We start from the raw sequence: 16,928 nt of genomic DNA on the forward strand, positions 1-16,928 counted from the left end.
CAAGGATCGGTGTTGGGCCTCAGCTATTCACAATATATATAACTGATTTAGATGAGGGGACCATATCCAAGTTTGCTGATGATACAAAGCTAGGTAAGTTGTGAGGAGGATGCAAAAAGAGTTCAAGGGATATAGACAGGCTAAGTGAGTGGTCAAGAACATGACAAATGGAATAGAATGTGGAGAAATGTGAAATTATCCACTTTGATAGGAAAAATAGGAAAACAGAATATTTTTTAAATGGTGAAAGATTGGGAAGTGTTGGTGTTCAGAGGGACCTGGGTGTCCTTGTACACGAACCATTGAAAGTTAACATGCATGTACAGCAAGCAATTAAGAAAGCAAATGATATGTTGGCCTTTATTACAAGAGGATTTGAGTATAAGAGTAAAGACTTCATACTGCAATTATATAGGGCCCTGGAAAGACCACACCTGGAGTATTGTGTACAGTTTTGGTCTCCTTACCGAAGGAAGGATATAATTGCCATAGAGGGAATACAACGGAGGTTCACCAGACTGACTCCTGGGATGGGGGTGATTGTCCTATGAGGAGAAATTGAGTACATTAGGCCTATATTCTCTAGAGTTTAGAATAATAAGCAGTGATCTCATTGAAACATGTATAATTCTTACAGGGCTTGACAGGGTAGATACAGGGAGGATGTTTCCTCTGGCTGGAGAGTTTAGAACCAGGGGTCATAGTCTCAGAATAAGGGGTCGGCCCTTTAGGGCTGAGGTGAGGAGAAACCTCTTCACTCAGAGGATGGTAAATCTTTGGAATTCTCTACTCCAGAGAGCTGTGGAGGCTCAGTCTTTGAGTATATTCAAGACAGAGATCGATAGATTTTTGGATATTAAGGGAATCAAGGGATATGGGGATAGTGCAGGAAAGTGGAGTTGAGGTGGATGATCAGCTATGATTTCAATGAATGGCAGAGTAGGCTCGAGGGGACAAATAGCATACTCCTGCCCTAATTCTTGTGTTCTTATGACCACATCTCCCTACCTGTTGGGTGAGAGAATTTTGGCTCCTTTGCTTAAATAATTTGCTTACTCTCCGAGAGCTTTTAGTGTACTGTTGGTCACTTCTGGTTGGAATAAATTTCCTGCGACAGATCTTAGTTCTTCTGTCCATCAACCTCTTATACTGGATTTCCAGTGCTTTGTGGGTATTTTGACAATGAAGCGACAGGTTTGAAATTCCATAATCTGGAGAACTTCTTGAATTCTTCAGAAGTAAACTATGGATCATTCCAATATTTTTGCCAAGCTGTTATCCAAGTAGTGAAATTTGTAGTAATTTGAACAATAATTTATCGTGATGAGGAAGTCATTAGCATCCAAAATAGACAAACTGATTCCAACCTTTAATCAGAGACGATCAGAAGCAGAATGGAATGAGTAGAGTACAACCACTTCCTTGCTCTGTGGCCAACCATTCAAGATCAGATAAGTTTCTTCAATATCTGAAGACTTGTGATATGCAACACAATAGGGTAAAATTAATACGGAGGACATCTTGCAGCCCACTAACTTGTGGGCCCAAATTTCCAATATTCACTCCCAGTGAGTGATGCTGTGTTAGGAAAGCAAATCTGTAAACTATACCCTATAATCTCACAATCATGGCTCTGTAAATGGCAGGTTTTCAATCATATTCACTGCTCAAACTCTTCCTGTAGCTTCTCTTTCAAATGACAGGATAAATAAGTTCTACTTAAGATATCAGAAATCTGCATCTGTTTCCTGCTGATGGAAAATCTGTAATTCATATATCAGAAGTCTCTTTAATATCGTTTATAAGCTTTTTGAAGTAGAATGAAACAGCTTCTTCGTTATAACTTCTAAGGGGCTTATTATCTGCCTGGATAACTGAATAACATAATATTTATTAATGTTTCTTGACCTCAATTACTACTATTAGAAACATAGAAACATAGAAAATAGGTGCAGGAGTGGGCCATTCGGCATTTCGAGCCTGCACCGCCATTCAATGAGTTCATGGCTGAACATGCAACTTCAGTACACCATTCCTGCTTTCTCGTCATACCCCTTGATCCCCCTAGTAGTAAGGACTACATCTAACTCCTTTTTGAATATATTTAGTGAATTGGCCTCAACAACTTTCTGTGGTAGAGAATTCCACAGGTTCACCACTCTCTGGGTGAAGAAGTTTCTCCTCATCTCGGTCCTAAATGGCTTACCCCTTAGACTGTGACCACTGGTTCTGGACTTCCCCAACATTGGGAACATTCTTCCTGCATCTAACCTGTCTAAACCTGTCAGAATTTTAAACGTTTCTATGAGATCCCCTCTCATTCTTCTGAACTCCAGTGAATATAAGCCCAGTTGATTCAGTCTTTCTTGATATGTCAGTCCCACCATCCCAGGAATCAGTCTGGTGAACCTTCGCTGCACTCCCTCAATAGCAAGAATGTCCTTCCTTAAGTTAGGAGATCAAAACTGTACACAATACTCCAGGTGTGACCTCACCAAGGCCCTGTACAACTGTAGTAACACCTCCCTGCCCCTGTACTCAAATCCCCTCGCTATGAAGGCCAACATGCCATTTGCTTTCTTAACCGCCTGCTGTACCTGCATGCCAACCTTCAATGACTGATGTACCATGACACCCAGGTCTCGTTGCACCTCCCCTTTTCCTAACCTGTCACCATTCAGATAATAGTCTGTCTCTCTGTTTTTACCACCAAAGTGGATAACCTCACATTTATCCTCATTATACTTCATCTGCCGTGCATTTGCCCACTCACCTAACCTATCCAAGTCACTCTGCAGCCACATAGCATCTTCCTCACAGCTCACACTGCCACCCAACTTAGTGTCATCTGCAAATTTGGAGATACTACATTTAATCCCCTCGTCTAAATCATTAATGGACAATGTAAACAGCTGGGGCCCCAGCACAGAACCTTGCGGTACCCCACCAGTCACTGCCTGCCATTCTGAAAAGTACCTATTTACTCCTACTCTTTGCTTCCTGTCTGCCAACCAGTTCTCAATCCACGTCAGCACACTACCGCCAATCCCATGTGCTTTAACTTTGCACATTAACCTCTTGTGTGGGACCTTGTCGAAAGCCTTCTGAAAGTCCAAATACACCACATCAACTGGTTCTCCCTTGTCCACTCTACTGGAAAAATCCTCAAAAAATTCCAGAAGATTTGTCAAGCATGATTTCTCTTTCACAAATCCATGCTGACTTGGACCTATCATGTCACCTCTTTCCAAATGCGCTGCTATGACATCCTTAATAATTGATTCCATCATTTTACCCACTACTGATGTCAGGCTGACTGGTCTATAATTCCCTGTTTCCTCTCTCCCTCCTTTTTTTAAAAGTGGGGTGACATTGGCTGCCCTCCACTCCATAGGAACTGATCCAGAGTCTATGGAATGTTGGAAAATGATTGTCAATGCATCCGCTATTTCCAAGGCCACCTCCTTAAGTACTCTGGGATGCAGTCCATCAGGCCCTGGGGATTTATCGGCCTTCAATCCCATCAATTTCCCCAACACAATTTCCCAACTAAAAAGGATTTCCCTCAGTTCCTCCTTTTTACTAGACGCTCTGAGCCTTTTTTTATCCGGATGGTTATTTGTGTCCTCCTTAGTGAATACCGAACCAAAGTACTTGTTCATTTGGGCTGCCATTTCTTTGTTCCCCGTTATGACTTCCCCTGATTCTGACTGCAGGGGACCTACGTTTGTCTTTACTAACCTTTTTCTCTTTACATATTGATAGAAGCTTTTGCAGTCCATCTTAATGTTCTCTGCAAGCTTCCTCTCGTACTCTATTTTCCCTGCCCTAATCAAACCCTTTGTCCTCCTCTGCTGAGTTCTAAATTTCTCCCAGTCCCCGGGTTCGCTGCTATTTCTGGCCAATTTATATGCCACTTCCTTGGCTTTAATATTATCCCTGATTTCCATTGATAGCCTCGGTTGAGCCACCTTCTCTTTTTTATTTTTACGGCAGACAGGGATGCACAATTGTTGTAGTTCATCAATGCAGTCTCTAAATGTCTGCCATTGCCCATCCACAGTCAACCCCTTAAGTATCATTCGCCAATCTACCCTAGCCAATTCACACCTCATACCTTCAAAGTTACCCTTCTTTAAGTTCTGGACCAAGGTCTCTGAATTAACTGTTTCATTCTCCATCCGAATGTAGAATTCCACCATATTATGGTCACTCTTCCCCAAGGGGCCTCGCACAACGAGATTGCTAATTAATCCTTTCTCATTACACAACACCCAGTCTAAGATGGCCTCCCCCCTAGTTGGTTCCTCGACATATTGGTCTAGAAAACCATCCCTTATGCACTCCAGGAAATCCTCCTCCATCGTATTGCTTCCAGTTTGGTTTGCCCAATCTATATGCATATTAAAGTCACCCATGATAACTGCTGCATCTTTATTGCATGTACCCCTAATTTCCTGTTTGATGCCCTCCCCAACATCACTACTACTGTTTGGAGGTCTGTACACAACTCCCACTAACGTTTTTTGCCCTTTGGTGTTCTGCAGCTCTACCCATATAGATTCCACATCATCCAAGCTAATGTCCTTCCTAATTATTGCATTAATCTCCTCTTTAACCAGCAATGCTACCCCACCTCCTTTTCCTTTTATTCTATCATTCCTGAATGTTGAATACCCTTGGATGTTGAGTTCCCAGCCCTGATCATCCTGGAGCCACGTCTCTGTAATCCCAATCACATCATACCTGTTTACATCTATTTGCACAGTTAATTCATCCACCTTATTACGGATACTCCTTGCATTAAGACACAAAGTCTTCAGGCTTGTTTTTTTAACACCCGTTGTCCTTTTAGAATTATGATGTAGTGTGGCCCTTTTTGTTTCTTGCCTTTGTTTACTCGGCCTTCCACTATTGCTTTTTACCTTTCTACCATCTGTTTCTGACTCCATATTACTTTGCCCTGTCTCGCTGCATAGGTTCCCATCCCCCTGCCATATTAGTTTAAACACTCCCGAACTGCATTAGCAAATGTTCCCCCCAGGACATCAGTCCCAGTCCTGCCCAAGTGCAGACCGTCCCTTTTGTACAGGTCCCACTTCCCCCAGAACTGGTTATAATGTCCCATGAATTTGAATCCCTCCCTCTTGCACCACTGCTCAAGCCACGTATTTATTCTAACTATCCTGTTCCCTCTACTCTGATTAGCACATGACACTGGTAGCAATCCAGAGATTACTACCTTTGTGGTCTTACTTTTTAATTTAACTCTTAGCTCCCTAAATTAAGCTTGTAGGACCTCTTCCCGCTTCTTAGCTATGTCGTTGGTACCTACATGTACCATGACAACTGGCTGTTCACCCTCCCTCTCCAGAATTCTCTGCAGCCGTTCCGACACATCCTTGGCCCTTGCACCAGGGAGGCAACATACCATCCTGGAGTCTCGATTGTGGCCGCAGGAACTCCTATCTATTCCCCTTACAATAGAGTCCCCTATCACTATAGCTCTCCTACTCTTTTTCCCGCCCTTCTGTGCAGCAGAGCCACCCATGGTGCCATGAACCTGGCTGCTGGTGCCTTCCCTTGGTAAGTCATCTCTCCCAACAGTATCCAAAACGGTATATCTGTTTTGGAGGGAGATGACCGCAGGGGACTCCTGCACTACCTTCTTGCTCTTGCCTTGTCTCTTGGTCACCTATTCACTATCTGTCCAAACCCTTACCTGCGGTGTGACCAACTCACTAAATGTGCTATCCACAACATTGTCAGCATCGCGCATGCTCCAGAGTGAGTCCATCCACAGCTCCAGTGCCATCATGCGGTCTGTCAGGAGCTGCAGCTGGACACACTTCCCGCACACATAGTAGTCAGGGACACTGGAAGTGTCCCTGATTTCCCACATAGCACAGGAGGAGCATAACACGGGTCTGAGCTCTCCTGCCATGACTTAACCTTTAAATTAATTTACTTACTAAAATTTACTTAAACACCAAACAGCTACTTAGTAGTTCGCTGCCAATTAAACCAATCTAAAAGTCAGTTTAAAAGAGAGTTATACTTACCAGTCAAACAGCCAACCACTTACCAGCTTGGCTGTGACGTCACCTCTCGATTTCGCACCCTTCTATCTTTGTCTGCAGCTGGTTGGGCTGGTCTCTGGGCCTCTGTCTCCTACTCTCGCACACCTTATCAGCTGCTCTAGTGTCAGCACTGGTAGGAAAAACAAGACAAAACAGCACCAGCCACCCCCACTTGCCCGAACTCACCCACTTACCAAACTCACAAATGCCACTCTATGCTGCTGCACTCCTTTTTCAAATAATCCTTTTTCAATATAGGCATCCCAAATCTTAGGTGAGGGTTATCTTTCCAATAATTTTGTATTGTGCTCACAGTAAAAAGGCATTCTTTGAGTCTTCTATGAACTGAACCCATGCCCTTATGCATGCCATGAGCAGGACAGTATGTCGTAGAAGTAACAATTGATAATTGCCCCCTAATTGTGGTATATAGTACACCAGAGACCATGCTGGGTGGCCCATAATATACTCGTGTCTACTCCAAAAGACCATTAATACCACACGATCAGACCAATGAAGATAGGTAAACTGAGTCAGATTTATTTACAATAAGATAATACCGAGAAGCAGTAAGGTAAAGTAAAAAAGTAAAAGTAGTAAAATCAGTCCACAATGGGTTAAAATTCCTCTTTATTTGAAAGTATTTCATTCACAGTTTGTTTACCTGCGAATGTTTTTGGCTGAAGGACCCTTTCATAGACCTTTAACAATGCAATGCTGCGAGTAGGTAATGCAATTTCTATGTTAATCAGAAGTTGATTTAGAACTGAACTAAGGAAATTGTAGTATATATTTCAGAACAAAAGCCCCATGGGAGCACATCTGTCAATCAACCAAATTCAAGGACACAATACCATTGCAAACAATGAATGACATGGAGATGTTTACACATTTTGCTAGATCTTATTGGAGTGGGGCATCTCAAGGTATGTGCCATTAGATAAACTTTATCCTGTGCCCTTCAGTATGAATCTATTTGTGCCGTAACTTGCTGGAAGTGCAAGCTGATAACGGCGCGGCAGAGGAGACAGGGCATCTGGGACCTTAGTGAATGATAGGACTAACAGTTCATTTCCTCAACCAATGAGATTTAAGGATTGAGAATTAAGAACATAAGAACAAGAACATAAGAACAAGAAGCCTGCTCCGCCATTTCATACGATCATGGCTGATCCAATCATGGACTCGGGTCCACTTCCCTGCCCGCTCTCCATAAATGCTTATTCCCTAAACAGAGGAAACACAGAGATGGAAGGTGAATTACAGTCAAATCAGGTACAGAAATAGAAAGAAAAAGAGCAAAAGACAGATTGGATTAAGAGAGATAAAAATAGAGACAGAAAAGAAAACTACAAAAAAAATTAAAAATAAAAAATTTGACAGTTTTGAAATCTTTAACAATTTACTACATGCAGGAATGAGGTTGAGCAGTTTAAATTGTTCCCTTTCTGGGCTAGAGATCTTGTTTGGCATTGCATTAATAATTATCATGTTGTTAATAATGTACTTATGCTGTTAAGTTCCAGTCCTAAATTTCTACAGCATGTTTAATGGACAATTAATGTGCAAATCCATCAAATTCTTAAAAATAAAGAGGAGGCTCAGAGCAAGATGCCGTTTGTGCGAAGGAAAAGGTGGAGCAGTGTAAATTGATCAGAAAGTTCTCGAGATTCACAACTCATGGCTTATCACTTAAACCCCTGAATTTGCTGGCCAATTTGAGCATTAATAACTGTGTGTGTCATTAACACACCATTATTTTTCCAGCAAGATTCAGCTCATTGTCCATACCCAGGATCTGTTAATGTTTCAACCAAATACAACTTCATTAGTACCTTAGAAGCGCCACTACCTTCTCAGGGCAACTAGGAATGAAAATAAAAGTGACCTTGTCAGCAATGCCCACATACTGAGAATAAATATAAAAAAGGCCAAAGCCTGTGTGTCCTAACTAACATACAGATCAACCAACCTGGCCTGTGACTAACAGATAACTGGGCTCCAGTCTTCAGTTTGCAATTTGGTCAGGAAAGACAGCTTCTATTTTAACTCCACTTATTTTTAAAACAGTTACCATCTCTATAAAAAACACACAGAAATCTTCCTACTTGTCACACCTTTCGAATCTCTACAGCCAATTCAGATCTTCCTGGACTTGTTGCTGGTTACCAGGCTTAGTTTCTTGAATGCTTCAACTCAGTCAACCTTGAACTGCTGTTTATTGCAATAGATACTTTCCTGGATGGATAATCAGTGGTTCTACCTCATGGTTAAGATCCACGTGGTATCTTCTCTCTAGCTGACCTGTTTTTTGAAAGGCAGCTGAATATTCTTTGCTGAGTTGATCTAAGGCAAATGACTTCCTGATCTTGCTTCTAGCTATAATCTGACCTCAGTCATGGTGACAAGTATAGTTTTCCACTGAATCTTGACTAGCTCAACTTGTTGCACTAAGCAAACTGAGGTCCACAAACTTTATGGGAAGTCAGATGATATATTTCAAAACAGGAACAACCTATTTAGAAGAGTCTTTGCTGATTTAGGTACTGCACTCAGCAGTCAAAGACTAGTGCTGTGCACATAGCTACAACAACAACTTGCATTTACTGTCAATAGCATCTTTAACATAGTAAAACGTTCCACAGTGCTTCACAGGAAAATAATCAAACCAAGCCAAAGAAGGAGATATTCAGGCAAGTTACCAATTGGTCAAAGAGCTAGGTTTTAAGCTGCATTTTAAAGGAGGAGGGAGAGATGGAGAGGTGAAGAGGCTCGGGGAGGGAATTCCATAGATGAGGGTAGGCTTAGATGGCTGAAGGCACAGCCGCCAATGTTGGGGCGAAGGAAGCAGGGGATATAAAATAAGCTGTAAGTAATTGCTCAGTTGTGTGCCAGATGGTGCTATTTTGGGAATCAATATCTGAGTCAGCTGCTTATTGCTTCAGCAGACTGTGGTAATGCACTCAGAATGGCAGAATGCAAACTCATGTATGATAGTGCTTCTCTTAAAATTCCTCATCTGAAGCAAGCTTTTAGAGGCAGCACTTAACAAAGAATGGACAAATTCTTACAGGGAGGGAAAATCAATAGTCAAATCAATGCTGGGTGTTCCTGGAGATCTTTACCCACCAGCTCAAGAAATGCATTGGCTTGGATTGCCTGCCCACATTCTTAGTCAAGTAATGCTGTGCACATAGATCTAATTACAAAGGGAGAAAATGTGAGGCCTTTCTTTTAAAAAAGTTATTACAAAAGAATGTATTATCTAAATCAAATTACTGGAAGAAAGTAACCTACATTTTGCATCAATCAATTACTGGAATCTAGACATTCTCTGAGGGAAATTACCTAATTTACTGGTAACAGCTTCTAACCTCAATGATTACAATCGCCACAATCAATTAACAGGGGAATCTGAGTGAACCTTATATGTGGTTACTAACCAGTTACAAATAAGTAATTCAGAAAAATTACTAAAATGGGAAAAATTTTATTCAAGTAGCGACTGTTAGCTAATGATACCCAACAAATGTTTGTGAGAGATGCTATTATACAAATGCTTAACAGATTTGTGTACAATGACTCTTTATTTTAACCTATTTAAAATAAATACATTAATTTCTCTGTTAAAATAGCAGATAGAATAATTTGATATGAGAGCATTAAGTACACGTATGATAATATTGCTCACATTATTTTCCACGTTTGTAACTCTTACTAAAAATGTAAACATAGATTTAGACTTGAGCTTCCTACAATCCCACTGCGTTGGTGCTGAAACTAGAGACTGAGGAGTCTATTTTTTGGGTACTATGATGCCTCCTAAATGCTCGCGCACACTTTCGACGTGAAGTGCACCGGACACCATATTTGTAAAGGGTTTTGCACGCCGCACCTAACTTGTGCTGGAAGTATGCAGAGTACACAGATCATGACATCAATAAGTGTGCAACACTGATTTGATGCCAGCACTGCCATTTTGGAGCTCCATGCTCCAGCCTACACCCTCTCTTTACCTTGCACTTTTGAACACAACATTAAGTGGCATGAAGGATCCCTCACCAGCACTACTTAAAGGGTCATCAACTATTTGCAAGTTAGTTGGTGGATTATTTCTTCTGGCAGCTACTGTAATTCTATGCATTTTGAGAGCTTTTCCATACTTCTCTAAAGTTTCAATAGTCTACAGAAGTGGTTTGGCTGATGTTGACATATCTTTTTGGTGTTTTAAAGGCTTGTGCAGAAACCAATTTCTTCCAGACATGGGTAGCCTAATAGGCCTCGCTCTTGGAATTGAGCATGACTGAGAGAATGAAGGGAGGCCATGCAGAGAAGGAAAAGCTGCTAGGAGAGGGAGTAGGAGGAGGGTGAGGAGGGCTCTCAGCAGGAGGCAATATCTGCAGAGGGTCTTAAGGGATCAATTCTCTTACTTGAACTTCAGCGATGATCAACACTTCAGACATCTGCGCTGCACTAAAGATGTTGTGACTGAAATTGGCCAACTGTTGCAGCCACAACTCCAATCTCAGAGCAGTGCAAAGACCGCATTGCCTGTGACTGTCAAGGTGACCATAGCCCAGAATTTTTATGCTTCTGGCTCCTTCCAGGCTGCTGCTGGAGATATTTGCAACATCTCTCAGTTTGCAGTGCACTGCTGCATAAGAGAGGTCACTGAGGCTCTCTATGCCAGAGACAAGAGGGCGATGGGAGCACGAGAATTTGCTCGGATTGCAGGCTTCCCCATGGTGCAATCAAACATCAATCATAGGCAGTCCCTCGGAGTCGAGGATGACCTGCTTCCACTCTAAAAGGGAGTTCTCAGGTGACTGAGGAGTCCAATGCGAGACCTACAGTCTCTGTCACAGGTGGGGTGGACAGTGGTTGAAGGAAAGGGTGGGTGGAGAGCCTGGGTTGCCGCACGCTCCTTCTGCTGTCTACACTTGTTTTCTGCTTGTTCTCAGTGATGGGACTCGAGGTGCTCAGTACCCTCCTGGATGCTTTTCCTCCATTTTGGGTGGTCATGGGACAAGGATTCCCAGGAGACAGTGGGGATGTTGCACTTTATCAATGAGGCTTTGAGGGTGTCCTTGAAGCATTTCCTCTGCCCACCTGGGGCTCGTTTGCCATGTCGAAGCTCCACGTAGCGCTTGCTTTGGGAGTCTCGTGGCGGGCATGTGGATGATGTGGCCTGCCCAACCAAGCTGATCAAGTGTGGTCAATGCCTCGATGCTGGGAATGTTAGCTTGAGCAAGAACGTTGGTGCATCTATCCTGCCAATGGATTTGCAAGATCTTGCGGAGGCAGTGCTGGTGGTACTTGTCCAATGTTTTGAGGCGTCTGCTGTATCTCGTCCACGTCTCTGAGCCTTATAGGAGGGTGGGTATCACTACTGTCCTGTAGACCATAAGCTTGGTGCCAGATTTGAGGTCCTGGTCTTCAAACACTCTCTTCCTCAGGCGACCAAAGGCTGCGCTGATGCACTGAAGGTGGTGTTGGACCTTGTCGTCAATTTCTGCTCTTGCTGACAATAGGCTCCCGAGGTATGTAAATTGGTCCATGTTGTCCAAGGCCTCCTCGTGGATTTTGATAATCGGGGTGCAGTGCTGTGTGGTGGGCTCAGTTTGGTAGAGGCAGGGTGCCATTGACTGCACACATTGCTTTGCGTGCGTCTCATGACAACTCTGCCATTTTTCTGAACGTGCAGCTGGTGTATCCTGGCAGCAGTCATGTTTAGTTCGCCCGGTGTCTCACCACATGCAGATTCCTCCTCTATCCTATCCTTTCAAATACATGCATTGTCAGTATTTGAGCTGATGGCTGCGACTGTAAGATAGAGCGACGGTGTCCCTTCATCTTCACTTGGTTCTCCCTCTTCCTATGCTGCCCGGGCAAGTTCTCGTACTTGAGTATCTGAAATGAAAAAGGTACAAGGTGGGGTTGTGGTGAGGGGCGAGGAGAAAGTAAGAAGTGTGCAATGCACCATTTGCAGCTTCTTAGTCACAATCAGAAGAGATTGTGGGATGTGGGGGAAGTGGGCTGAGAGAAGGCGGGTTAGGTATTTGGCTACCCTCATCATCAATCGCTACAGTGACCACGGCCTCAGCAATAGCCCGTCCCATAATGACCAACATCTTCTCCTCCATGGGATTAAAACATGCAAGCACGTTTGTCCCTCTCCAGTTATTTCCTGCTGCCACTTGTTGTGCACCTCATCCACTGCTCAGCTCAATTCTCCCATCAGCCATCTACCAACAACCTTTATCAATCAGGACTGAACCCTAGCATTCATATGCTTCACCTCACTCTCACACACTTAGCACTGTTGCAAGCCTCATACCCACATATCCTGCAAGGAAGAGGGAAGTATGTCAGTGAGTGTTGCATAATATGCTGTCATGGCTAATAGCTGTCAGTGTGTGTGAGCTGCGAGATGTGGGTGTGAGGCTTGCAACAGTGCTAAGTGTGTGAGGATGAGGTGAAGCATATGAATGCTAGGGTTCAGTCCTGATTGATAACGGTTGTTGTTAGTTGGCTGATGGGAGAATTGAGTTGAGCAGTGGATGAGGCTAGTGGTGCAGTTGGTAGGATATGTCATTTGAAGATGAACTCACTGACCTTGGCAACTCGTGTGAGATCATTAAACTTCATCCTGCACTGCATCCAGGTTCTTGCAGCTATACTCCCTGAATTGACCTCTGTCATGATCTCTTCCCACTGCTTCCTGACCATGTGTCTGGAGGGCCTCCTGCCCTCCTGAGGATACAGGACATTTGTCCTCCATTCCACCTCTTCCAGCAAGACCTCCAGTGCAATGTCTGAAAACCTTGGTGCATGCTATCTACCATGGTCAGCCATTGTTGAATCTTCCACAGCACACTTTTGAAAATACTTCCGGCACCTAAACCACAATGCACCTCCCCTTTAAGAGGCGCAGACTGGCTTAAAGTAGTTCTAGGCACTCGCACTATTTGGCCATGTGCTAATGCGTGCGGCCAATGAACAGCATGGGGAGTGCTGGCTGCATGAAACAATCATTTACAACAGCAGGCAGCATGAATTTGACGTCCTGCCTGCACCGCCGTGAACGGGCACGGTTTAATCACACATTACGATGCCTGTGCCCATTTTTGGGGGTTATCCGATTTAACCTCGACCTGTAAGCGGCAACTCAAGACAGTTCTGTGTACCTGTGTGCAAATAGAAAGCAGCATAAAGGAATTTTAATTAATAAAGCTGGTATGTAGTAAAATTAATTGGCTATTGAACCAAGGTTGAACAGTACAATTGGAATTCTGCCACAGACATAATCCTGGGAAACAGCAGAGAAGTTAGCTAACAATGTTTTATTCCAATTCAGCCTTAATTAAAAAAAATTAATTTGATTTGATAATAAACGATTCCATTGTACTCTAGTGTTTTTGAAGCTTGATTATTTGTTTACCTAAAAATATAGAAATCGGCTTTACCTACACTTCAAAAAGAAATAGTTTGATGAATTAATGTTTATCAAGGAAAAGAAAAGGACTTGTGTTTATATGGCACCTTATCACATTTCTCAGTATTTCACAGAACATTTCACATGTAATGGATTACTTTAAAATACAGGCACTGTTGCTGTGTTGGCAAACCTTACAGCAATTTGGCACACAACACAATTCCACAAAGCAATGACCAATTCATCCATTTTCGATGGTGCTGATTGAGGGATGGATTGAGGCCTTACAAAATAACCAGACATTACATTGGTAAAGTGGTGAAAAACTTTTAAAAATCATCAACTTAAAATTTCTGAATATTGATAAACTACAGCAAATCTTATGTTTTAGCTGGAATGCAATTTGTTTGATATTTTGTATTGTTTCCATGGCTTTTGGTTTGATGTGATTAATATTCTAAAGAGGGAGCTTCCAGTACAGGATCCCATTCAAAAATCAACCAGTTAAACTGTTTAAACAATGAGTTCTGATGACATCAATGACAGAGAATAGCTTGGAGGAATTTGTGAGCACAGCATTATGAGGGAATTGCATTAAGGTATGTAAAGTCAAAACACCATGCATTAATGATGGTATTAATTAATGTTATCTGTCATTCCCAGGGTCAGTAAATCCTCTTAACCTGTTCCCCCTCTCCATGATGTCAGAAGGACTTTAAACAATAATAATTCAACAAAAATCGAGCTGCAAAAAATCAAATAAGCATTTAGCATTGACATATTTTTCTTTGAAGCGAGTCCTAATGGTCAGACTGTCTTCATTTAAAATGGCAAATGTCAGGCTCTTTCTCTATTATGAAAATGTATTGCTTGCCATGCTTTCAGTATCTCATTGTGACCGATACATATTTCAGTGACTGGTGCACACAATGATTGATAAAAGATGCATAGTTACTAGTGGTCATCAATTATTAACATCTTGGCTGTATTCCATTGTATGATCAATACCATTTAACATTTTCTAATTAAGAATTCACTGCATTGTAACTAACTTATGTCAGTCTTTATTGTATGTTGCAAATATTTAGCAATAATTTAACATACACAACCAGTTTATAGATTTGTGGTTTATTTCAAATGTGGTACAAAAATCACAGATATTCTATTTTGCTAAACTCTCATGATCTGTTTGGGGAATATTCCGTATCAACTAACAACATGGGAAACTGTAGTTCCATTTTTTCCCCATACTCTGAATACAACTGTTAAATTGAATAGGGGAATTTTTTTTTAATCACCACTCGTTTGCCTCGGAATCCTGGAAAAAAATGGTGACCACTGCTCTAGTCTCCTTCGTGGGACTTGGCAGCCGTCATTTTGGTGAGGGTCATAGCGTGCTGGTAGCACTGCTGGCTCTGGATATGCAAATGTGAAGAGTGTGAAGTCACACGCCGACTTAGTGCCATGTTCTGTGAACTTTGTCCTTAGTGCTGAGATTGGCGCTGGGTCTTAAGCTCGCTCTGAAAAGAGATGCTGTCAGCACTTCTTAAAGGAACACATACATCTTTCAGGTAAGTTTGCATTTAAGCTTTTGGACTGAATTTTAAAAATATTTTATTGAAGTAGTGGCTTGGTGCAATACAGGCTAAAAATGTTTTACGTGTGCAAGGAGTGCTGCCAGATGCTTGCAAGGCCTCGGATGGTAAAGGAAGGCCTTTGAAAAGACAGAAAATGCTGCAAATACTCAGCAGGTCATGCAGCATCCGTGGAGAGAAAAACATAGTTCACATCACAGGATGAATTGCTGCCTGACCTGCTGACGATTTCCAGCATTTTCTGTTTTTATTCCAAGTTTCCAGCAGAGGGAAGAGTAAGATGCAATAAAAGAAAATGCAATATAGGAGGAGGCAGAAGAAGAGGAAGCAGAAGGAAGGATGCAACCCAGACAGCCCCTTTCTGGCTGAGATATCCAATTTCGCTTTGATCATTTGTCCCATACCTTACCTTCTCTCTGTTACTGACCATCACAACATTCTCTTGGCCAAAAAAGCCATCACAAAGCAAACTTTCCAATCCCTCTTTATACATCTATCCATCCAATATGACATAAATAAATCAACTAATCACCCTTATGCATTCCCTTAGTGACTGTCTTGTGTATGCCTTTGCCTATCCTACTGATGTCATGTAGTGCTACCCCAGTGGCTGCAGCATGGTGGTAGACTTTGAGTGGGCGACACTGCAGATGGCCTTGCAGGTTGACTTTGAGAAACTGGTGGCTGGGAATGTCAAATCGAGTGATGGTGTTTCTTCTTCTTCACTCACCTCTCCCTCTTTTTGGTCAACCACTGGCTGGACAGGCTGAATTTCCCTGTTGTTTGAAATGAGGAAGGCACAAGGTGGATTTGTAGTGAGGGAAGGGCAGGAAAGCAAGAATGCGAGAAGGAGGATAATGTATGAGGATTTGTTTTTTATTTGTTCATGGGATGTGGGCATTGCTGGCAAGGCCAGAATTTATGGCCCATCCCTAATTGCCCTTGAGAAGATGGTGGTGAGCCGCCTTCTAATTGCTGCAGTCAGTGTGGTGAAGGTACTCCCACAGTGCTGTTAGGGTGGGAGTTCCAGGATTTTCACACAGCGACGATGAAGGAACAGTGGTATACCTCCAAGTCAGGATGGTGTGTGACTTGGAATAGAACTTGGAGGTGGTTGTGTTCCCATACACCTGCTGCCCTTGACCTTCTAGATGTTAGAGGTCAGGGGTTTGGGAGGTGCTGCCGAAGAGGCCTTGGTGAGTTGCTACAGTGCATCTTGTAGATGGTACACACTGCAGACACGGTGTGCCGGTGGTGGAAGGAGTAACTGTTTAACATGGTGGATGAGGTGCCAATCAAGCGGGTTGCTTTGTCCTGAATGGTGTAGAGTTTCTTCAGTGCTGTTGGAGCTGCACTCCTCCAGCCAAGTGGAGAGTATTCCATCATACTCCTAACTTGTGCCTTGTAGATGGTGGAAATGCTTTGGGAGTCAGGAGGTGAGACACTACTCTCCACTTGGCTGGAGGAGTGCAGCTCCAACAGCACTGAAGAAACTCTACACCATTCAGGACAAAGCAACCCGCTTGATTGGCACCTCATCCACCATGTTAAACATTTACTCCTTCCACCACCGGCACACCGTGTCTGCAGTGTGTACCATCTACAAGATGCACTGTAGCAACTCACCAAGGCCTCTTCGGCAGCACCTCCCAAACCCCTGACCTCTAACATCTAGAAGGTCAAGGGCAGCAGGTGCATGGGAACACCACCACCTCCAAGTTCTATTCCAAGTCACACACCATCCTGACTTGGAGGTATACCACTGTTCCTTCATCGTCGCTGTGTGAAAATCCTGGAACTCCCACCCTAACAGCACTG

Source organism: Pristiophorus japonicus, chromosome 3, assembly GCF_044704955.1.
Source record: "Pristiophorus japonicus isolate sPriJap1 chromosome 3, sPriJap1.hap1, whole genome shotgun sequence".
Taxonomy (NCBI): domain Eukaryota; kingdom Metazoa; phylum Chordata; class Chondrichthyes; family Pristiophoridae; genus Pristiophorus; species Pristiophorus japonicus.